The sequence below is a fragment of the Mobula birostris genome, chromosome 29 (genome assembly GCF_030028105.1).
Source record: "Mobula birostris isolate sMobBir1 chromosome 29, sMobBir1.hap1, whole genome shotgun sequence".
NCBI classification, from domain to species: domain Eukaryota; kingdom Metazoa; phylum Chordata; class Chondrichthyes; order Myliobatiformes; family Myliobatidae; genus Mobula; species Mobula birostris.
Window position 1 is genome coordinate 15,726,333 of NC_092398.1, and position 24,249 is coordinate 15,750,581.

General features: G+C 45.1%; 4 non-coding genes and 1 pseudogene across 4 annotated transcripts; 3 read left to right on the forward strand and 2 right to left on the reverse strand.

The window, feature by feature from the left end:
• LOC140189847 (histone H2AX-like) overlaps window positions 1–24,249 on the forward strand; it is an 836,563-nt pseudogene that overhangs the window by 259,380 nt on the left and 552,934 nt on the right.
• Window positions 3,386–3,459, forward strand: trnat-agu (transfer RNA threonine (anticodon AGU)). Its single transcript has one exon. It is a non-coding gene; the product is annotated as a tRNA-Thr (tRNA).
• On the reverse strand, window positions 4,492–4,573 carry trnal-aag (transfer RNA leucine (anticodon AAG)). The gene has a single exon. It is a non-coding gene; the product is annotated as a tRNA-Leu (tRNA).
• On the forward strand, window positions 10,840–10,921 carry trnal-aag (transfer RNA leucine (anticodon AAG)). Its single transcript has one exon. It is a non-coding gene; the product is annotated as a tRNA-Leu (tRNA).
• trnat-agu (transfer RNA threonine (anticodon AGU)) lies at window positions 11,408–11,481 on the reverse strand. Its single transcript has one exon. It is a non-coding gene; the product is annotated as a tRNA-Thr (tRNA).

The following is a 24,249-nucleotide window of genomic DNA, read 5'->3' on the forward strand; positions in this document are numbered from 1 at the left end:
CCCACATGCCACAAAGAGCACATTATATTGCATGGCTGATCCTGGAGACTTTCTAATTACTCTAACCCCCACCGCCGCCCTCCCCACGTGATTGACGGTGGTGAACTAATGGCAATGCTAATGAATACGAAGGGAAGGACAGTAGGGTTTCTCATTGGAGATTGGCACTTTAGTGATGTGAAAGCTACAGGTCACTTGTTACCCAATACCTAGTGAGAATGGTAGAAAATATGTTCTAATGGGTAGAAAGGTCCAGAAGGTAAAACAAATGTGATTTTCTCAAGAAGTAAAGCCGATGGAAGGATTTTGTTCTTTTTTAATTTTCCCATGCAGTACTTATTCATATTTTCATTGACTCAAAGGACGACTCTTCATTCACGATTAACTCGGAACTATGTTAATTGTTCCGAGTTCCTAATTTTTGGATGTAGATAGCTGAACGTCGGCGGTGTTTGGGAGATCCATCTACTCCCATTCCGACTGCTTGCCCCTCCAAACACGCATGACAGAATGGCAGGGAAAGTGCTGGCTGTGTAACCCATGGCTGCCTCTATACCCAGCAACCCCCAGCAAGAGAAACCCATCTATCTGGTCACGGTTCCAAGGATGAGCATGCGCTGTCGAATTGGTGCCAACATTTCTGCTCATCAGCAGAACGCTCCTCGGGGCCCAAGTACAAACAGCGGGGCTGAAAAAGATGCGTGAACGACGGCAGATTTTAAACTCAGAGGCTTCTGGGTTCCAAGGTGCCAGATGTCTGCACCGTCCCGAAATCAATATACTCAATAGAGCCTACAGTCCTGATGGAAAGGCTACAGAACCTAGGCCTCTGTACTACCCTCTGCAAGTGGATCCTCGACTTCCAAACCGGCAGACCACAATCGGTGCGGATTGGAAATAACATCTCCACCTAAATGGCAATCAACACTGCTGCGCCTCAGGGCTGCGTGCTTAGTCCACTCCTCTACTTCTCTACACCGATGACTTCAGGGCTAGGCAAAGCTCAAATGCCACCTATAAATTTGCTGATGATACAACCTTTGTTGATAGAGTTTCAGGTGGTGATGAAAGGGTGTACAGCAGCGAGATAGTTGAGTGGTGTCGCAACACCAAGCTCTCACTCAACGTCAGCAAGACCGAAGAGCTGACTTCATAAGGGGTAAGACGAAGAAACACAAACCATATTGGGATCGGAAGTGGACAGAGTGAGCAATTTCATGTTCCTGGGTGTCATTATCTCCGAGGACCTAAGCTGGACGCTACAACACTGCCTGGAAGGAGAAATATGGGAATATTCTGGCTAATGATAACTGGATCGATGATTCTTGTATTAAACCCCTGTAGAAATGTACCAAAGTGAGTAACCTCCTCAATCACCCACATCAGTGGGAAGAGATAGTTTTGTCACAATATCTACATGCTGCTTATCAATTTCTCATCTCCCAGAAGTTATGACGAGTCCCAAGTAACTAACCTGTTTGGGTTAGTTTGAGCCCCGTTGTGGACAGAATACCGTCCATCAGGAATACCATCCTCACCTCCATGCATAATGTTGACCCTTCGTGTTGCCTCCAGAACGCAGCTAGCGTTTTCAAAGTCCCCCTACCACCCTAGACATCTTCTCTCCTACCTGGGCAGCAGATACAAAAGATTGTAAGCACGAACAACTCGGCTCAGTGGCAGCGTTTGCCATGTTAAACGAATTCTTATACTTTCAAGATGAATTCTTGGCCTCAATACCTACCTCTCTATAATTGTAACAGTCACACTAGATCTTGTATTCTGTTTTTTTTTTGTTTTCTCTTGTATTACTTTAAAATAGTTTTCTCTTAGAATAATTTTCTCTTAGAATAATTGACAATTTACTTGCCGCACTCAAGGATTAATCATACTAATAGAATGCAGCCTCAGGAAACGTTTGTATATTTCTCCCCGGGCAACTAAATCCACCAAACTGGGCTATGTTCTTCTGCTACTGACAACCAAAGGAGTTAGGTTTTGAAAGAATTCTCTTACTCTCCACAGATACTGCCTGATCTATCAAGTATTCCCTGCGGTGTTTATTTTCCCTTGCATGTTACTCGCACAGACTCCAAACTTAGATAACTGCCTCGGTCTAATTCTCCACGGGACGAAGAGAATCGTAAACCGACACGAGCTTATCAGTTATATAAATGAAACAGAACATTATATATGGAAATTTTATGTGTAAGTTGTACAGCTCTGGGACTCATATCATTGGATGGCAGGTCCTAGCGGATACAATGTGAGTTGATCCCAGAATCAGACGGTTTTAGTCTCCGTACCGGCAACAGGACCTAAGCCAGTTATTGTTATGCATGTGTTCACGGTACCTTTGAAAAATTCAAAAATTCTTCTCTGACACTCAGTAATATCACCGAAAAAAGTGATTCCATATATCTGACCCGAGATGTCTTGCCGTTCAATTTCTCACCTATTGAGTCATGTTACGCGTTTCCCACTGGGAAAGGCCGAGCAATGTATCCACTTGCTGGGCAATGTATTTCCCTCAAGCAGCGTATTGTCACCCTCCCTGCACACATTAACACCAAACCCAGTGTTATCAGGAACTCTGGGCAATTTTATTCCCTCATCCTATTGACGAATAGACTCAACAACAATCCTCAGAATGGCCGAATTGTCCAACCTCCCCAAACGGTCACATCCGTTTACTGCTTTTCTCTCTGTTTAAGGCAAGCGAAAGCTTTATTCAATTTTCCTTACAAACATTTCTGCGCACATTAACCAGGGTGTTCCTGCAATACGAAGTTACTCTACCCAATCATTCGGCCTTATCTATTCTGTTGGAAAATACCGAATAGATATGACAAAGATTTTCTTTTCAATTCCTTTTTAAAAATTTGGTTATTCCGACTATTTCTTACGTCGTTGTCCTCTGATGTTTAAATGCCTCCAGGTCTAACTCTTGAATGGTTCTTCCCCAGCTTCAAAGTTGTGAGTCATCCTCACAGCACAAATGTTACTTTAATCCTCCTTGCTTAAAGAGTCAGGACGATCACATTGCATGAAACCACCCGCCACATTGATTGAAGAAGTGTTTAAACTAATCAATTAACTCGTGACGAAGTGATGACAATCCTTCCGCCGTTCTCATGAGGCTTCAGGGCTGGTGAATCGGTCACTGCCTCCCGGCTGCGTGTCTGTGAATTGAAGCAATGTTCCGAACATTGTGAACTGTGGTGAGAATAGGAACCTATATTATGGATTTTGGATGAGTCTCAATACGGTTTACTTTGTTTTATCTTATTGTGACAGTCTGAATCTGAAGCATTTCTCTCGCTAGCAGACGAAGAAGAGTTAGTGCAAGTGAACTATCATTATACCAGCTGCTGGACAAAGCGAGGGTTCCGTGGCTTAACTGGTCAAAGCGCCTGTCTAGTAAACAGGAGATCCTGGGTTCAACTCCCAGCGGAACCTTTAAGTTATGGGGTGATTTGCCATGTGATGAAGACGGCTTTCAGCAAAGCACTAAAAATCACAAATTACCCTTTAACAGAGCATAATGCCTCAAAAAGGAACGGAACAATGATAAAGTGTATAAAATTCATCCAAAATGTTACAGGTCTGATTGTTTATGTGTCTCAGAAACATAATGCCGGTTTCAAATAGATGACACTAGCTTGTTTTGCCCTGATATAGCAGTTTTACAGTTACAGTTTTTACAGATTGTTTTACGGTGACAATCGTTTACAACATGCGGCTGTGATCTGCCTTATAAACTTACTACGGAGGGAGGGAGGGAGGGAGAGAGAGAGAGAGAGAGAGAGAGAAAGAGAGAGAGAGAGAGAGAGAGAGAGAGAGAGAGAGAGAGCCTGTGGTATGTCGAGTACAGGGTGAAACGCGAAGTCTTCGAGGTAACTGCAAGTTCGTGTCTGTACTGTTGCTTTGCCCACGCTTGATTGCCCGGTGGCGGGTGCCCATAATCTTTTGCCGGTGGGGGAGGGGGGATTGCTGCTTGCTGTCACTTACGCGATAGACGGAGGGGAGCTGGGGGCGAGACTTTTAGGGTTTTAACATTTAACCGTCGTTCATTCTTTGGGGCACTCCTCTGTTTTCGTGGATGTTTGCGAATAAAAAGCATTTCAGGATGTATATTGTATACATTAAATGTACCTTTGAAACCTTTGAAACTTGTCCTGTTCTTACTGAAAAACTGCGTTTCAAACGTCTCTTCAATTGAACTACGACTAGTTCGCTGCATTTTGTTTTCAAGAAACCGGTCAGACGCCGCTACAGAAATGAACTAGAATACATATTGATGTTAATTACTTTTTCACCCACTACTTTCGATAAATAGAGGCCACGAATCCCACCCACCCACAGGATGCCCCAGCCAATCTGGAGTGTTCGGAAGACCCACAGTAATATACTTGGCTATGACACCAATCGTAGTCATGATGATTTGCCATTCTTACATTTAGCTCTGCAAAACTTTTCGTGTACTCGCCATGGCAGTGGTGGGATTCGAACCCACGCCTCCTTGGAGACCGGAGCCTTAATCCAGCGCCTTAGACCGCTCGGCCACTCTACCTCGCCCTAATCATTACACAGTAACTTGCCTTTCTTCACCATGGCACCCTTCAAAGAGTTACGTCGTCGGCGGAAGCGTTGAAACATTCTGCCACACACTGTGCTTGAGGCTTCATTCATTTTCTATTTTTCCCAACCCAAAGCAGACCAAAGGGAACACTAGTACAGAGTTGTTTCTTCAAACTGCCGGAGGCAGCTAGATTTCAGTGAGCGTAATCTCAGCATACACATGTGATCTTAGGGCTAAATATTCACACTTCCAGCGGATGCAAAGATTAAAATCACTCCCTGTCGACCAATCTTGTCACAATCAGTAGACGTCCGAGAACAGATCCTTGTGGGACACTATTAGTCACAATCCTGCAATCTGAATGTATTCCCTCTACCACCACCCTCTGCCTTCTGCAGGCAAGCTAATTCTGAATCCACCTGGCCAAAATTCCCTGTATCCCATGCATTGTAAATCTCTGAATAAGCCTACCATGTGGAACCTTGTCAAATGCCTTACGAAAATCCGTATAGATCACATCCACTGCAATATCCTCATCTATATGCCAGGTCACCTCCTCAAAGAACTCTATCAGGCTTGTTAGACACGATCTGCCCTTCACAAAGCCATGCTGACTGTCCCTGTTCAGACCATGATTCTCTAAATGCCTATAGATCCTATCTCTAAGAATCTTTTCCAACATCTTTCCCACCACAGACGTAAGGCTCACTGGTCTATAATTACCCGGACTATCCCTACTACCTTTTTTGAACAAGGGAACAACATTCACCTCACTCCAATCCTTCGGAACCATTCCCGTGGACAACGAGGACAGAAAGATCCTAGCCAGAGGCTCAGAAATCTCTTCTCTCGCCTCGTGGAGCAGCCTGGGGAATATTCCGTCAAGCCCCGGGAACTTATCTGTCCTAATGTATTTTAACAACTCCAACACCTCCTCCCCCTTAATATCAGTATGCTCCAGAACATCAATCTCACTCATATTGTCCTCACCATCATCCAGTTCCCTCTCATTGGTGAATACCGAAGAGAAGTATTCATTGAGGACCTCGCTCACTTCCACAGCCTCCAGGCACTTCTTCCCACCTTTATCTCTAATCGGTCCTACCTTTACTCCTGTCATCCTTTTTTTTCTTCACATAATTGAAGAATGCCTTGGGGTTTTCCTTTACCCTACTCGCCAAGGCCTTCTCATGCTCCCTTCTTGCTCTTCTCAGCCCCTTTTTAAGCTCCTTTCTTGCCTCCCTACATTCCTCAATAGACCCAGCTGATCTTTGCTTTCTAAACCTCATGAATGCTGCTTTCTTCCTCCTGACTAGATTTTCCACCTCTCTTGTCACCCATGGTTCCTTCACCCTACCATTCTTTATCTTCCTCACCGGGACAAATTTATTCCTTACATCCCGCAAGAGAACTCTAAACATCGACCACATGTCCATTGTACATTTCCCTGCAAAAACATCATCCCAATTCACACCCGCATGTTCTAGCCTTATAGCCTCATAATTTGCCTTTCCCCAATTAAAAAATTTTCCTGTCCTCTTTGATTCTATCCTTTTCCATGATAATTATAAAGACCAGGGAGCGGTGGTCACTGTCCCCCAGATGCTCACCCACTGAGAGATCTGTGACCTGACCCAGTTCATTACCTAGTACTAGATCTAGTATGGCATTCCCCCTGGTCGGCCTGTCCACATACTTTGAGAGGAATGCATCCTGGACACACTTAACAAATTCTGCCCCATCTAAACCCTTGGAACTAATCAGGTGCCAATCAATAATAAGGAAGTTAAAGTCACCCATGATAAGAACACTGTTATATTTGCACCTTTCCAAAATCTGCCTCCCAATCTGCTCCTCTCTATCTCTGCTGCTACCAGGGGGCCTATAGAATACCCCCAGTAGAGTAACTGCTCCCTTCCTCTTCCTGACTTCCACCCATATTGACTCAAAAGAGGATCCTGCTACATTATCCACCCTTACTGTAGCTGTAATAGTATCCCTAACCAGTAATGCCACCCCTCCTCCCCTTTTTCGGCACTCTCTATCCCTTTTAAAGCACTGAAATTCAGGAATATTGAGAATCTATTCCTGCCTTGGTGCCAGCCAAGTCTCTGTAATGGCCACTACATCATAATACCATGTATGTATCCAAGCTCTCAGTTCATCAACTTTGTTCCTAATGCTACTTGCATTGAGGTACACACAATTCAGCCCTTCTAACTTACTGTCCTTACACTGTTTATTCTGCTTCTCTTTCCTCAAAGACTCTCTGTATGTTAGATCTGGCTTTACTCCATGCCCTTCTTTCACTGCTCTATCGCTCTGGGTCCCATCCCCCTCGCAAATTAGTTTAAACCCTCCCGAACCATGCTAGCAAACCTGGCTGCAAGGATATTGCTCCCCCTCGAGTTCAGGTGCAACCCATCCAATCTGTACAGGTCCCACCTTCCCCAGAAGAGATCCCAATGATAAAAAAAAATCTAAAACCCTGCTCCCTGCACCAACTCCTCAGCCACGCATTCAACTGCCATCTCCTCCAATTCTTAACATCTCTGTCACGTCGTACTGGCAGCAGTCCTGAGAACGTCACCCTTGAGGTCCTGTTCTTCAGCCTTCTGCCTAATTCCCAAAACTCACACTTCAGAACCTCATTCCTCTTCCTGCCTATGTCGTTGGTCCCAACATGTATCATGACTTCTGGCTGCTTTCCCTCTCGTACCAGGATGTCGTGCACTCGGTCAGAGACATCCCGGACTCTGGCACCCGGGAGGCAACAAACCATGCGGATGTCCTTCTCACGTCCACAAAATCTCCTGTCTGCTCCCCTGAGGAAGGCAATCGGTGACAGCCGTGGTAGATTCATTTACATCCTAATATCAATGCCTAAATACCGTCTAGCACATCGATGACAGCAGTGCTGTAAACCTTCATCCACACCGCTTGTTCCTAACTTCACGGTCCTCATCACTGCTGCTGCCATCCTCAGTCTGTGATATTCTGCTGGGAGTAGAAGTACAGCTTGGTGTTCGGATGTGCCAAAGTGCAGGTGCGGCATAACACGGTAAGAATTTTTTATGATGGTGTAACAGTGATCGAGTGCTCAGCACGTGCCATGCTGGTGATTGTTGGTCGCAGGCTTTCTCAAATGACCTGGCTGAAGACTCTCGGGATTATTAAGAAGGTGCCACAGTGCGGTATCTAGTGATTGTTGATCGTGGTGCTCTGCTCCGCCAGTGCTTGCCTGAGGACTGTCAGGGCTGGAATGTACATCAGTACTAGGATGTTGGCAAAGAACTTCCTTGGTAGGTAGAATGAATGACACCTGATCACTGGCTGTTCTTGGTTTGAGGAACAAGTCTGAAACAGGGCTGTCACATCTGAGCATCATAATGAACGAATCATGAAGTAAACACCATTAGCTCTGTCAGTACCTGATGCTGCCGTCCTGTCCATTCAATGGATGTTGTAACCCTGGGGCTGGAGAGCTGTTTCCAGAGCGTAGGACTGGGCCATGTTGCTGTAAAGCAGAATACACAACGGTCGGTGATGTCCCACTGCCACTGCAATCTAGCTCTGTCTGAGGTCTTCAGTTTTATATTCTAGATACGGCACTCTCACCCGGATGGCAGGGAACACTTACTTCTTTCTGCATCTCCTCAGCTACGTATTAATCTGTATTATCTTCCTATTTCTGCCTCGCTAGCACACTGTATGGGTCTCAATCTGCAGATCTTCACCCTGGAGAAGCTGTCCCTTAATTTAGCATCTTACTCCTTGAATTCACTTTGCGGGACCTCGTCACTCTTCTAACCCATGCCATTGATACCAACTGGACCACGACCTCTGGCTGCTCACTTTCCCCCTGAAGAATGTTATGGACTCGATCATGATGTCCCTGACCCTTCAACCTGGGAGGCAGCATGCCATCCGGAAACCTTGTTCTCGTCCACAGAACCTTCTGTCGGCTCTCCGAACCAATAAACCCTCTGTCACTGAAGGGTAATTAATACCCAGACTACAAAGACGTGTTGATAATGGTCAGAGAAGTGTAAACTTTTATTTCGTCTTTTTCTTTTTTTTTCCTTTTATGTTCCTTTTCTTTCCCTTACAAAGCAATGCTAAAAGTTAGTTTGCTAATAGTTGGGGATTTTAATGCTCCTCGTGCTAAGTGGGGTTATAGAGACACAAGTGTGAATGGGACGGTGGTGGAAGACTTTCTGGAAGAAAAGTTTCTGATATCTTTGTATGATACTGTAAGTGTCGGTACTGCACCTTACGTTGGTCTGCAACCGCCAATAACATTACTAAACGGAGAAGAATCGCAAGCAACGGCGCGTGCGATCTCAAGCGCCGCAGAAATGTTGCGGCAGGATGCCTGGTTCATGGAGCAATTTGAGAATGTCATTCCAATCAGATGAATTAATTGGGGTTTCATGAGGAAAATGGAAATCCTCGCAACCAGAAACAGTGACACATCGGTTCTTCTACGAATTCTACTGAGGAATTTGCTAGGAATCCCGCGCTCTGCAGTCAACGTGCAGGAAGTGGCACTGTGCTTCCAAGATTGTTAGGCTGAAAACAGCTCACAGGATCTTTCCCGGAACGGCGCGGGTGCTTCGGAAAATCGGCGTCGCTCCGCCTTTTATCCGAGGGAAGGCCACGCGACATTTTCTGTCAGACCGAAATTGCTGCTGCGTGAAAGAAAAGGGAGCGCAGGAAAGTTTTTTTTTGTTTCATAAATTGCAGGTTTCTTTTCAGGAAGTTTACTTTTTGCACTGAAGTCTGTGCCTGTGGGCTGTACGGCGCGATGCTAGCGTGTTGGCCTTCGACTGATGAGTGACCAAATATAAGTAAAAATGTTTTGTTTCCAGAGACTGCATTATCTCCGCACTCGGTACAATGATAACCACAGTCAGATCCCAGTGGCTGATAATGTCGCCTGATGATGGAGAATCTTACAATCCAAGACATGGTTTGAAGTAATCGAGTCATTCACTCTTCACGCCAATCAGATGATCGCATTTTGCCCTGCGCATCGTGAACTGCGGTATTGGTCAGGAAAAATGCGGACAGGGCCCTCGATCATTGACAAGACGGGAAATAAATTATTAACAAAAAGTGTCATATTGATAAGATCGGTGGAAGGGAGCAGTTGGCTAGACAATCTGTTCAGCCCTGACGTAATTGATTGCCAGAGCTTCCTGCTGATATGTACAAATGATTGCGTTTTTTCTGGTTCAGGAAAGAAACTGGAACTTGACGCCTCACAAACGTACGCGTGTAGCGGTGTGCTACACACAGCGCTAGAATAACCACACGGAGTCGGTGAGTTGGAGTTGCGATGAAAGAGATTTATTCAAACTTCGTGGCCTGCTTTAAAGCCTTCCCGTTCCCGCCCTCCCTGGGCGGGACTACTGTGGGGAATGCATATTCCCAGAGCCTTTCCGCGCGCGGGATTTTGCCGCTGCTCGTGAAGATGGCCTGGCGCCCTTTGTGGGGCCGGCCCTCTGTCTGCGCACGTTGTTGTGAGCCGGTTCGTGTGTGCTAGAAAGTGGGTCGCTACACGTGTACAATTTGCCTGGTACCTAGTCCCGTCATAAGCACTGTTTAAGGATGGTAATCTTCATTACTTTTCAAATTAAAAATTCTACTTTGGAGAGCAACGGGCAGTAGAGTGCTGATGGAACAGTTTCCGGCGCAGTGCAAATGCAAGTTAATACTATTTAATCAAACAACTTCAAAAAATCTGTTTCAGTCAAATTGGAGGTTTGTGGTGCTGAGTTTTAGAACGGCTTTAAACATCCCAGAAAGATCTGAGTATAGATATTGGAGAACCGTTGTCAATGTGAGTGTTTTAATTTGAAATGTTCGGGTATGGAAGCTGGGATTGTTCATGTGAATGAAAGGCTTGCAACATTTTGGAATACATGTGCAAAGGTCGCTGAATGTGACAAGACAGGTCGACAGGGATTGAATTTCCTCTTTGCATCGGCTGGAAATGTGAATATTTAACCCTAGTGTTCCATTTGTGTGTTGAGAATACTCGTACTGACATCTGGCTGCAATCCGACAGTTTGAAGAGGCAGCTCTGTACCAGCGTTCTCTCTGGTCTGTTTTGGGTTGGAAAAAAATGGAAAATTCATGAAGCCTCAAGCACAGTGTGTGGGAGAATGTTTCAACGCCTACACCGATGGTATAAACTTTGAAGATTAACGTGGTCAACAAATCCACGTCACTGTATAACGGTTAAAAAACATGGTAGTGTGGCCGAGCGGTCTAAGGCGCTGGATTAAGGCTCCAGTCTCTAAGGAGGCGTGGGTTCGAATCCCACCACTGCCATCGCGAGTGCATGTCTTTGTTCTTTTCCGCCATGATTTTAGCTGCATTGAATTCCTAAATACTTTACAAAACAAAATGTTCCAGAAACAGTATCAAGGGCAAGGATATTACTGTGGGACTGCAGAACGCTCCAGATTGGGTGGAGTTCGTGGCCTCTGTTTATCAAACTATTCGGATTTCAATAGGAAGGAGTTTTGAAACGCAGTATGAAATCGTTTCTCAGTAAGAACAGGACAATTTCATAAAGCAGATCATGGCGGCACTTTGTAAACCTTACACTTTAAAAACGCAATAGCAAGCTAATCGGAAATGTCATCTATTTGAACAGTCGTTCTGCACCGTTTTCGGGGAATTCTATACACTATTATTGCTCCGTTCCATTTTGCGACATTGTGCTGTGCGAAATGTAATTTATAGTGTAATTGTGTTAAGTGTAATTTTCCTCAAAGCCGCCGTCATCACATGGCAATTCACACCATAACTTAAAGGCTCCGCTGGGATTTGAACCCAGGATCTCCTGTTTACTAGACAGGCGCTTTGACCAGTTAAGCCACGGAACCCTCGCGTTGTCCAGCAGCTGAAATAATGACAGTTCACTTGCATTACCTCTCCTTCATCTGCTAGCGAGAGAAATGCTTCAGATTCAGACTGTCAAGATGGAATAAAACAAAGTAGACCGTATTGAGATACTCACCCCAAAATAGTCTGCATGCATAATAAAGGTTCCTACTGTCACCACAGCTCACTTGTTTTCAGAACATTGCTCCAATTTACAGATAATCAGCCGGGAGGCAGCGGCAGATCCACAAGCCCCGAGACCTCACACGTGCGGAAGGACTGTCTCCACTTAAACAGAGAGAACAGCAGTAAATGTGTGCTGACGGTTTACAGAGTTGGGACAAATCCACTATACTGAGGATTGTTGTTAAGTTTTTTTGTCAATAGGAGGCTGAAGGAATAAAATTGCCCAGATTTCCTGATAACAGGTGTTAATGTGTGCTGGGAGGGTGGCAATACGCAGGGTAAAGGGAAATGCGTTGGACGGTAAATGGTTTTTAAAGAGCACCATGTGGGAAACTCGTAGCATTATTCAATAGGTGAGAAATTGAACGGCAGGACATCTCGGGTCAGATATATGGGATCAGTTCTTTCGGTGATATTTCAGAGCCTCAGAGAAAACAATTCTGAATTTGTCAAAGGTACCGTACACATATGCATGGCAATTTCCGGGTTAGGTCCCGATAGTTGTACGGAGACTTAAATCGCCTGATTCTGGGATCCACTCACATTGTATCCGCTAGGACCATGTTAAAGGCCTTACTAATGTCCATGAAGACAACATCCGCTGCCTTGCTTTCATCACCTTCCTGGTAATTTCGTCAAAAAACTGTATACGATTGGTTAGACATGACCTGTCAAAGACGAAACTATGTTGAATAGCATTAATCAGACCCTGTATATCCAGATACTTATATTTCCAGCACCAAAACATTTACCATCACTGACATCAAGCTCACCGGGCTATAAATTTTCCGCTCATTTTTAAAGCCTTTCTCAAGCAGTGGAACAACATTAGCTGTCATTCAATGCCCCGGCAATTCACCTGTGGCTGAGAACGATTGAAGTATCTCTGCTAGGGCTCCTTCAATTTCTGCACCAGCTTCCCAAATGGTCTAAGGAGATATCTTGTCTGGCCGTGGGGATTTATCCACACTAAATTTCTTCAAGACAGCAAGTACCTCCTCCTCTGCAATGTCTCCGGTGCAAACCACACTGCTGTTTTCCTCACATCTATAGGCTCCGTGTCTATCTGCTGAGGAAAGAAAGGAGCAAGAAGCCCTATAAAGTCTCCACCCACCTGTGAACCTCTATGCATAGAAGCCCACGCTGATCTTCAAGAGGACCAATTGCATATCTTGCTATCCTGTTGCTCTTAATATAGCTGTAGAAGCCATTGGGACTCTGAAAGTTTCAAAGATAAAAGTACATTTATCATGAAAATATGTACACAGAATACAACTCAGAGATGTATCTTCCCGCAGGCAGCCATGCAAAAATAAACAGAAACACCGCGGAACTTGTTCAAAACAAAAATATATCGAACACCGAATGCCCGAAGTAAGATAACAAATCGCGCAAATGGCACATGGCACACAGAATCTTAATCATCAAACCAAGGAGTCCTTGAAGCGGTCTAGGAAGGTTCAGTTTAATTCAGTTCAGTTCTGTTTGGTGTTGTGTAGTTTGTTGATCGCAGGCTGCAGAGCTACTGAGCGTCAAAGCGCTCTGATCAAAGTTGAAAACAATAGCAATAAAAAGGAGAAACCATTAGCACATGTAACATCAACCAGGGAGGAGACCGCACAGATCAAACTTTGTCCAAGACTCAAGACTCTTGAATCTTCCCCTCCCCCCACCGCCCCGGCAGGCGCGACCGAGAGGGAGAAGACCGGTTAAATGATGTGGGCTGACGGCAATGACCACCCGCTTGCTTCCGCTCTCATCCTCGTCGATTTCAACCTTCCTCGACGCTGTAATTGACGAGATCGGCAAGTAGTCATAGTCATACTTTATTGAACCCAGGGGCAAATTGAGCCAATCTTAGGTCTGTGCTCTCTCGTTAGGCTGCGCACTCTGTTCTCAACCTCTCTAAATCTTCTCAGAGATACCAAAACGGCAGATCACTCAGTCGGTGCAAAAACACATGTTCAAACAATATATGTTGCACCGTTTCTTTTCAAGTGTACTCCATACAAAATCTGAACACACTTAGCAAACTCGATCACATGTAACCCTTTTACTGTATGGGAGTTCCAGTCAATATGTGGAGATTTTAAATCAGCCACTACCACAGCCTTATTCTCCTTGCAACTGCCTGATAGCTGTGTACAAATTTACTCCTCTGACTATTAGGTGTTCTATAATATAATCCCATTAATCCTTTTTTTATTCCTGTTTCATCTATTTAGCCTCAATGGATGAGATCTCCAGTCTGTCCTGTCTGAACACTGCAGTGTCATTTTCCCTCATCAGTAATTCTAGCCCTCCCCCGTAAATCTCTCCCACTCTGTCACACCTGAAAGAACGGACATGTGGAACATTGAGCTACCAGTCATGGACCTCCTTCAACCAGTGAGGCTGCTCCTCCTTCAACCAATGTCATATATCCACGTGCTCATCCATCGTACCTGCAATGCTTTCTGTATTGAAATAGACACAACTCAGAACATTATTCCCATCATGCTCAACCTTTTCTTTCTCGATTTTGTATGTTGGCTGAACAACATTGTTGCTCACAACTACTCCACAATTGCCCTGTCACTCTGGTGCCCATACCTCTGCAAATGAATTTAATCAAGAGTAAAATGATGTACATTGGAAGGTCAAGCCAGGACTTGTACCATGAATCATCCCCCTAATGACCCTATCACTTCAGGCTCTGAGGCTGACATGAAAGCATGCTTCAGGGGGGTGAATCCATGAAATGCAGACATCCCAGATGGCGTACCTGGCCAACCACTAAAGACCCGCCCTGATCAACTGGCTGGAGTGTTCACTCATATTTTTAACCTTTTGCTTCCACAGTCTGAGATACCCACCTTCTTTAAGCAGTCTTCAGTTATAACCAAGACTAACGTGGTAACCTGCTTCAATGACTACTATTCAATACCACTGTGATGAAGTGCTTTGAGAAGTTTGTCATTAAACACATCAACTTCTACCCGAGAAGTAACCTACCAGTTTGCCTACCACCACAGCAGGTCAATAGCAGATGCTATTTCATTGGCTCTTTACTCAACAATGGGACATCTGGACGGTGAAGATAGATAAGTAGATCAGGCTGATTTTTCCTCGACCACAGCACAGCATTCAATACTATCATCCCCTCCAAACTAATCAATAAGCTTCAAGACGTGGGCCTCAATATCTCCTTGACCAAATGGATCCTTGATTTCTGCACTTGCCCAGTTGGGTAACAACATTTCCACAGTCGTCATCATGACAGGTGCACAAAATTTTTTTCTGCTCAGTCCACCTGCTCTGCTCACTTCATACTCATGATTAAAAGGCTACGCATAGCTCCAGTGCCTCCTTTGTTGATGACACCACTGATATTGGCTGAATCAGTGACGAATCAATTGTGAGGAGTGAGATTGAAAACATGGCTTAGTATTTCCACAGTAACAACTTCTCATTCAATATCAACAAGACCCATGAGATGATTATTGACTTCAGGATGAGGAAGTCTCATGAGTGGGTTCTCATCAGAGTATCGGAGGTGGAGATGGTCAACAACTTTAAATTCCTCAGTGTTATTATTTCAGAAAATCTGTCCTGAGTCTAATACGGAAGTTCCATTTCAAAAAAAAAAAACACAGCAGTACCTTTACTTTCTTAGAAGTTTGCGAAGATTTGTCACATCATCATAAACTTTGACAGACTTCTATTGATGTACAGTGGAGAGTATATTGACTGGTTGCATCATAGTATGTTATGGAAACATCAATGTCATTGTCCTGATGCATGTTATATTAAAATTGATACTCTTCAATCCATCCTATTGTCTGCAATTTTGCCCTCTCAACTGCTTATCCAGTCCCACAGTCTCTCTGCAAGCTGCATCTGCCTGTTTACCAACTGTCCCATCCTCTGACATATCACATTGTTTCCCATCCCCTTACCAAGCTAGCTGGAACATTCCCAACATCTCCAGCAAAGCTACCCGAGGGATATTGATCCCCTTCAAGTTTTGGTATAACCCGTCTTTTTTGTACAGGTCATACGTTCCCCTGAAGAGATCCCAATAATACACAAATTTGGCACTTTACCTCCTCAGACACACATCTACGAAATTGTACTGTCCTTACCCTCATTGATGCATGGTACAGACACCAATCAGATTTTGTTACCCTTGAAGTCCTGCTTTTCAGCTTCTTACCTATCTCCCTGTATTCTATCTTCAGGGTTTACTCCCTTTTTCTACCTATGTTGTTGGCACCAGAATATACCACACATTCTGGCTGCTGACCATCAGAGTTTAGAATACAGTGGAACCGATATGAGACATCTGAACCTGGCACGTGGGAAGCAATATGCTAGCCCAGGGTCCCTTTCACGTTCACAGAATCTCCTGTCTACTCCCCCATCTATGGAATCTCCTATCACCACTGCTCTCTTCTGCCCCTTCCGTTCTAAGCCATAGAGCCAAAGTCAATGCCAGAGACCTGGTTGCTGTGGCTTTCCTCTGGTATGTAGTTTGTCCCCATCCCGCCCAGACGTTTAGAAACATGTTGTTGAGGGGAATGGCCACAGGGCTACACTGAACTATCTGTCTATTCCCTATCCCTCTCCTTACAGTCACACAGATACCTTCCTTTTGCAATTTAATATGGATTACAAATATTAGTGCCAGTGACTAGTGGTGTCTCGCAGGGGTCGGAGCTGGGGCCACTTCTCTTTATGCTGTATATCAATGATATGGATGGATTTGTTGCCAGGTGTGCAGATGGTACGAAGATTGGTGAAGGGGCAGGTAGCATTGCAGGTAGGCTGAAGAAGGACTTGGATTAGGAGAATGGACACGCAAGTGGCAAATGAAATACAATGTTGGAAAATGCTCAGTCATGCACTTTAGGAGTAGAAATACATGTGCAAACCGTTTTCTAATTGCGGAAGAAACTCCAAAAATCTTAGATGCCAAGGGACTTGGGAATCCGCGTGCAGAACACCTTGAAGGTTAACTTGCAGGAGCGTCGGTGTTGAGGAAGGCAAATGACATTTTGGAATTCATTTCAGGAGGTCTAGAATACAAGAGCAGGGATGTGATGCCGAGGCCTCACATTGTGAACAGTTTTGGCGTCCTCACTGAAAAAAAAGATGTGCTGGTATTTTAGAGGGTCCAGAGGCGTTTCACAAGGATGATTCCGGTAATGAAAGGGTTATCATTAGAGGAAAGTTTAGTGGCTCTGGGTCTCTACTTGTTGGACTTCAGAAGCATGGTTGGGTGGAATCTGATTGAAACTGTACGAATGTTGAAAGCCCGAGACAGAGGAGATGGGGAAAGGATGTTTCCCAAGGTGGGAGAGTCTAGGACAAGAGGGCATAGCCTCAACGTAGAGGGGTGCCCTTTCGAAACAGATGTGGAGAAATTTCTTTAGCCAAATGGTGGCGAATTTGTGGAATTTGTTGCCAGATGCAGCTGTGGAGGCCAGGTCGTTGGGTATATTTAAGGTAGAAATTGATAGATTCTTGGTTACAGGGAGATGGCGAGGAACTGGGATTTAGGGGGAGAAAAAAAGGATCAGCCATGATTGAATGGCGGAGCTACTCGATGGGCCAGATGGCCTAATTCTGCTCTTGTGTCTTATGGTCTTCCTTTCCAATGCCAAAGAAGGGTCTTAGCCTGAAACGCCTATTTATTCATGTCCATAGATGCTGCTTGAGCTGCTGAGTTCCTCCAGCGTTTTTTTTTTATTCACGTGTTGCTGTGGATTTCCAGCATCTGTAGGTTCCCTTGTGTTTAGCAAATTCAGAAATCAGATTTGTAAACAGAGTGGGATCACCCACGATTCCCTAAAGTTTAGCTTGCAGCTTGAATTTGCGGTAAGGAAGGCAAATGCATTATTAGCATTCATTTCCAGAGGACTAGAATATAAAAGCAAAGATATGATGCTGTACACGAGAGATTCTGCAGATGGTGGAAACCGAGAGGAGCTCAAAGAAAATGCTGGAGGATCTCAGTGGGTCAGGCAGCATCTCTGGAAAGGAATAAACAGTCAACGTTTCAGGCTGGGATACTCCACACGACTTGACCTTTCACCAGGAACGTAATGCTGAGGCTCTATAAAGTATTGGTCAGACAGCACTTGGGTTGTTATGAGCAGTTTTGAGTCCCTTATATAAGAAAGGATAGAATCGTAAATATAGAACAGTATATCACTAGAAGAGGCCCTTTGACGCACAATGTTGTGCCGAACGAATTAAATTAGCAACCAAATGACCAAAGAAACTTGTGCCTACACATTAAATTCCCCCAATGACAACAAGCCCATTGTTTTTACATGTTTCCTTAATCTGCATGCATATATGTTCCTCAATGTCGTGATAGCTACTGGGGGACGGAGAGTCTGTAGTATAATCCCCTAAGAGTGATTGCACCCTTCCTATTTTTGTTCTACCATATACTGCAGGCTCAGTGGACAAGTCCCCATTCTGTCCCCTCTGACTGCAGCTGTGAATCTGTCCCTGATCAGTAATGTAACTCCTCCCGCCCCCATCCTTTACACCTCTCACTATCTTTTCAAAAATATCGAAAACCTGGAGTATTAATCACCCATTCCTGTCCCTCTCTCAACCAAGTCTCTGTAATGGCCACAAAATGATGCTAACGCATACTCCAAGTTCATCACCTTTATTTATAATACTCCTAGCATTAAAAGACGCACACTTCAAGCCATCCATCGTCTCATACTATTACTTTGCACCTGCCCGCTTTTACTCCCTAACATTTACCTTCCTCTCCATCCTTACACTTTCTGACCTAGTGCTCTGGTTCCCAATCTCCTTCTAAATTAATTTAAACCTTACTGAGCAGCAATATCGAACCTTCAGGCCAAGATATTGGTTCACCTCCAGTTTAGATGAATCCATCCTTTTTGTACAGGTCACTCCTGTCCCAGAAGATATTCCAATAATCCAAGAACCTGAAACCCTGCTCCTTGGTTCCCCAGCACTCATTCATCTGTACTATCATCCTATTCCTGCATTGACTAGCATTTGGCACGGGGAGTAATCTAAACGTTTGTACCTTGGACGTCCTGCTCTTCAGTCTCTTTCCAACTCTCTATACTCACTGTCCAAGACCTCTTCCCTCTTTCTACCAATGTGCACCACGACCTCTAGCTGCTTACCTTCCCCCTTGGCTGTATTCTGCAGCTGCTCTGGGACATCCTGGACCCTAGCACCTGGGAGGCATCATACCATCTTGAGACATGACCAAGAGACATGACATCTCTTTCACAGCTAAATAATATGCTGTCCCCTTACTATTGAATCTCCAATCACTATCACTCCGTCTGGCCTTAGCCTTCCCTGGTGAAGAAATTCCTCTCATGCCCAGTGACCAGCATTCAGAATCGGGTGCAGCAATAATTACAGAGTTCAACGCCAAAAGTCACTTTTGAACTTGCCTCTGCATTTAACAACTGTAATGTTGAAATATCCAGCACGCAGCCGATTTCAACTTCTCCTCATTGGAAGCTCAGTGTGTCACGAAGAGGGATGAATGAGTGAATCCCTTCCCAAATTCAGAGCAGGTGAACGGCCTCTCCCCAGTGTGAATTGACTGGTGACTCTGTAGGTCAGATGTCTGAGTGAATCACTTGCCACAGTATGGACAATTGAATGGTCGTCCCCATTGTGAACTAGCTGGTGTGCCAGTATTTGCGATGACTGAGGAAATCTTTTTCCTCAGTCAGAGCAGGTGAATGGCCTCTCCCCCGTATGAACTGATTATGTGTCAGTAAATCCCTTAGAACAACGAGAACAGGTGAATGGCCTCTCCCCAGTGTGAACTGACTGGTGACTGTAAGTCAGATGACTGAGTGAATCTCTTCCTAGTCAAAACAGGTGAACGGCCTCTCCCCAGTGTGAACTGACTGGTGTGCCAATCATTGAGATGACTGGGTATTATCCTTTTCTTCAGTCAGAGCAGTTGAATGGATTCTTCCTAGTGTGAACTGATTGGTGTCTGTATAGACTGGATGACCGAGTGAATCCCTTCCCACACGTGGAACAGGTGAACAGCCTCTCCCCAGTGTGTACTCGCTGGTGTCTCTGTATGGTGGATAATTATGTGAATCCCTTCCCACAGTCTGAACAGATAAATGCCTTCTCCCCAGTGTGAATTCGCTGATATACCTTCAGTTGAGATGACTGAGTGAATCCTTTCGCAGAGTCCAAGACGGTGAACGGTTTCTCCCCAGTGTGAACACGCAGGTGTGTCTGCACGTTGGATGACTGAATGACTCCCTTCCCACATTCTGAGCTGAAAGATGGTCTCTCCCCAGTGTGAACTTGCTGGTGTGCCAGCAGGGTATATAAATGAGGGAATCGCGTTCCACAGTCTGACCAGATAAACGGCCTCTCTCCACTGAGAACTTGCTGATGTTGTCATAAGGAGGTGGCTGGGAACGGACCCAAGTGCAAGACACAGGCACCGAAGTACTAGGGACTGGACTAGGATACAGCCTGAGGCCAAGGACATGGACACGAAAACCGGGAACCCGGAGCAGGACTGGACAAGAGGGCTAGGAGCCCGGGCTTCGACTCCGAGCCAGAGACTGGACAAGGACCCAGTACTTTGGTCTTGCCTCTGGCTCGGCCCCAGAACTAGGCAAGGACGAGACTTGGCAGGCGAGCAGGACCAGGCTGGAATCTTCAGGCTTGAGTCTAGAGGCGAGGATTGGCAGGAGGCAGGCGGCTGGAATCTTCAGGCTTGAGGCTCGAGGCGAGGCTTGGCAGGAGGCAGGAAGCTGGAGTCTTCAGTCTTGAGGCTAGAGACTAGAGGCGAGGCTTGGCAGGAGGCTGGAGGCTGGAGTCTTCACGCTTGATGCAGAAGGCTAGAGGCTCCTCCTGGGAAGGGCGCGGATCACTACCCGACAGAGGCAAGGGACAGGAAGGGACAGAACCAACCGCTGGTAACGGCAAGATGGCCTGGCTTACCCGACGGAGGCAAGGGTTAGGAAGGGACAGAAACAACCGTAGATAACGGCAATACGACATGGCTTACCCGACGGAGGCAAGGGACAGGAAGGGAGGTAGGTACAGGGTGGCTGCAGGACAATACTACAGGCGAGACAAGGTGAGAGTTAGCAGCAAGACAAGACAGGGCTTCGGGCGAGGAAACGGAAGGCAGAGGAAGGGATATAAGGAGTAAGGACCAGAGCAATCCAGCAGCTAAGCCCTGATCTCTGAAGGTAGTTATGCAGCCAGCCCCACCGAGCATCAACTGGCTTAATTAGAGCTCAACAAGAACTGAAGCAGGGTAGACAGGAAAACCTGGATCAAGGGTCGCTGGACCGGACCGTGAACCGGAATACGGACTTCACGGACCGGACCATGACAGATGTACCTTCAATAGAGATGACGAAGTGAATCCCTTCGTACAGTCTGACAGGCGAATAGCCTGTCCCCAGTGTGAACTTGCTGGTGTGTCTGCAGGCCGGAAGACTGAAAGAATCTCTTCCCACACACAAAACAGATGAGTGATCTCACCCCAGTGCGAACTCGCTGGTGTTTCAGTCGGGTGGATGAGTGAGTGAATTCCTTCTCACATTCAGAACAGCTGAATGGCCTCTCTGCAGTGTGAATTCGGCGGTGTGCCGGGAGTTCAGATGTCCGAGTGAATCCCTAACTGAGCCAGTCCTAACTGACTGGGGTCTACAAGTAAAGAAATCCAGGATCTAATTGCACAGTAGGGTCTTGAGGCCCAGGTCTCGGAGTTTACTAACTACTTTAGAGGGGATAATGGTGTTAAATGCCGAGCTGAAATCAATAACGAGCGTCCTGATGTATGCACCTTTGCTGTGGAGATGCTCCAGGGTTGCGTGAGTGAGATAGCACCGGTTGCAAACTATTTGCTTTGGTAATCGAATTGAAGGAATCCAAGACGCCTCTCAGACAGGAGCTGATTTATCAAGGACAAGACGCAAAACGGAGTTAATGCGTGGAGAGATCTTGGAGTCCACGTTCATAGCTTCTCAAAGGTGGCAACAGAAGTTCATGGGTTGGTGAAGAAGGAATATACCATGCTTGCCCTTAGTACTCGAGGCATTGAGTTCAAAGCTCAGGAAGTTATGCTGCAACTTTGGAAAACTTTAGTAAAGCCGCATCTGGAGTATTGCATACATACATTTCTGCTTGCCCGATTATAGGAAGCGATATCTTGGCTTTGGAGAGGGTGCAGTATAGGAATATCAGGATGCTGCCTGGAATGAAAGGCATGTGATTTAACGAGAGATTGGACAAACTTAAGTTGTTTTCTCTCGAGCGTCGGAGGCTGAGGGGAGACTTGATAGAGTTTTACAAGACGAGGAGCGGCATAGATAGAGTAGACAGACAACATCTTTTCTCCCAAAGCTGAATTCCCTAATTCCAAACGGCATGCATTTAAGGAAGGAGGGTGTAATTTTTAAGGTAGATGTTAGAGGCAAGTTTTCTACACCTAGAGTGATGGATGCCTAGAATCCGCTACCAGGCGTGGTTGCAGAGACGGTTGCATTCGGGACTTTTAAGAGACATTCAGACAAGCAGATGAATGTGAGGAAAATATATGGGTATAGACATTGTACCGGCATGAGAGTTGAGTTCAGTTGCAATCTGATGATTAATTTATTTGGTTCAGTGGAAAATCGTGGTCCTCATGCTGTGCTGTTCTATGTCGCATGTTCTATTAACGCTGGGTTCAGAAATAATCTGTAAACTTTAAAGAAGCTCCTATAATATTTTTGTGCAACATTAAGCCCTTCATTGAGGCCATTGTTCCAGGACATCTTTGCATTATGACTTCCACCTTTTTCGCATTATTACAATGACACTGGTCAAATAAAGACACTGAACTTCGAATAAGGAAGAGACACATGACTGCTCAGACGCGGGTCTTACATATGATATCAGAATTTAGTCTGTCTTGCCGTGCAGATCATTTTTCATATCCTGTTGGTCTGTTGATGCATCTTCTCATGAAATGAATATACGACGGTGTATTATGCACCTCGTCTAAGCTTCTCTATACCATAATTTAATCAGTTACGCCAGCACCACACTAAAGTGTTCATCCAGGGTCACCCGATTCCACGAACATCAAGAGAAGAAATTTTGCGGATGCTGGAAATCCAAAGTAACACAGCTACCATGGAACGTAGCCACAGGTGTAATTTCCACTCTTTTCCAAATCATTTTTCTGGATGTGGAAGATGTCTGATTTGTTCTGTGCAACAGCTGGCTGGAAGAAAAGCGTCAATTAGCTGATATCTGTTCATGTTCAGGTGGAATGTAGAGACCGAGGTCTCCCTCGGTACAGAGCAATTAAACGTTACGCCTTTTTCCTCCGCAATGAGACTGGAATCCAGCGACAAGATGGGCCTGGGCAGATCTGCAAACGCAAGGGAATCGAAGAGAACACGAAGACCAGTTGAAATTAAGATCGTTTTATCACCTAACACAGCGACCAAACGGCAAGAAAGAACAACGGCTTTCAGCCTTTATCATTTTCACTCTTGGCCTTCACGACCACTCTAAAGGGTAAATAAGAGTAAGTTACATTCATTCTACATCAAACCTCCAGAAAACTTTCAAAGCCGCCTCACAGAGGAGTCCTCGTCACTATTCCGTTATTTCCTTTTGTGAACGCTCTCCTCTCGCAAACCGGTTCTCAGTCCTCCCCATTTGTACAAGTACCAGCTTTGAAACTATGTCTGTCAATCAAGCACTCTATGCCCTGGAACTAATCTCACATACAACAGAATCATGACGGAAGTAAAAAGAACAGTACGTCAAACAAAACAACCCCCACTTATCGTCATTCAATTATTCCATGGCCGCATTCTTATCTGAACGTCACCATTTCACCGTATCTCCGTCATCATATCATTCTCTGGATCCGATACTCTACCAACTTTATAAACGAAAATAGAGGGCACAGATGAAAACAATATATGAGCAAATGATCACGGTCTCTCGGATCCCCATCCTTGCTTACAGATTATGTAACACCACACGTAAGCGCTAAGATACAAATATTTCTTCTATTTATCAGAGCGTAACTGGTAATTTGAACCATTGCTTGGACGGAGAATTAGACAATGATTAATATACTCTGTACACGTTAAATTTGCTCTCCAATTATTGAACGATCCTTAACTAGATACTTATGAAGAGTTATCATGAAGAAAATACGCTCAGGCGTATATTAACATTATTTCTACTCTTCAGCTGAGAATAGTATTCAATTGCCCCACAGGCTAGACTGGGGAATTATATGAATTATATAAACTTACCCTTGGGACCATGATGTATGGCCCAAAAGAAGCAATGGAGCCTACTAAGCAGAATGATGTGATTTGAACGGAGATCCACAGATGTTCTCTGGAATTTTATGATAGAGATCGCTGGAACATTCATTTTGGTTCACTTTTGAATGACAATTATTTCACCAGCAGGGGGTAGAGTGAATTAAATTTGGAGCCACATCTGTGAGGTTAATTAATGAATGGAGGGCGATCTAATAGAAGCAATCTAACTGAAGCGGCTCAGAACTCACCATGACA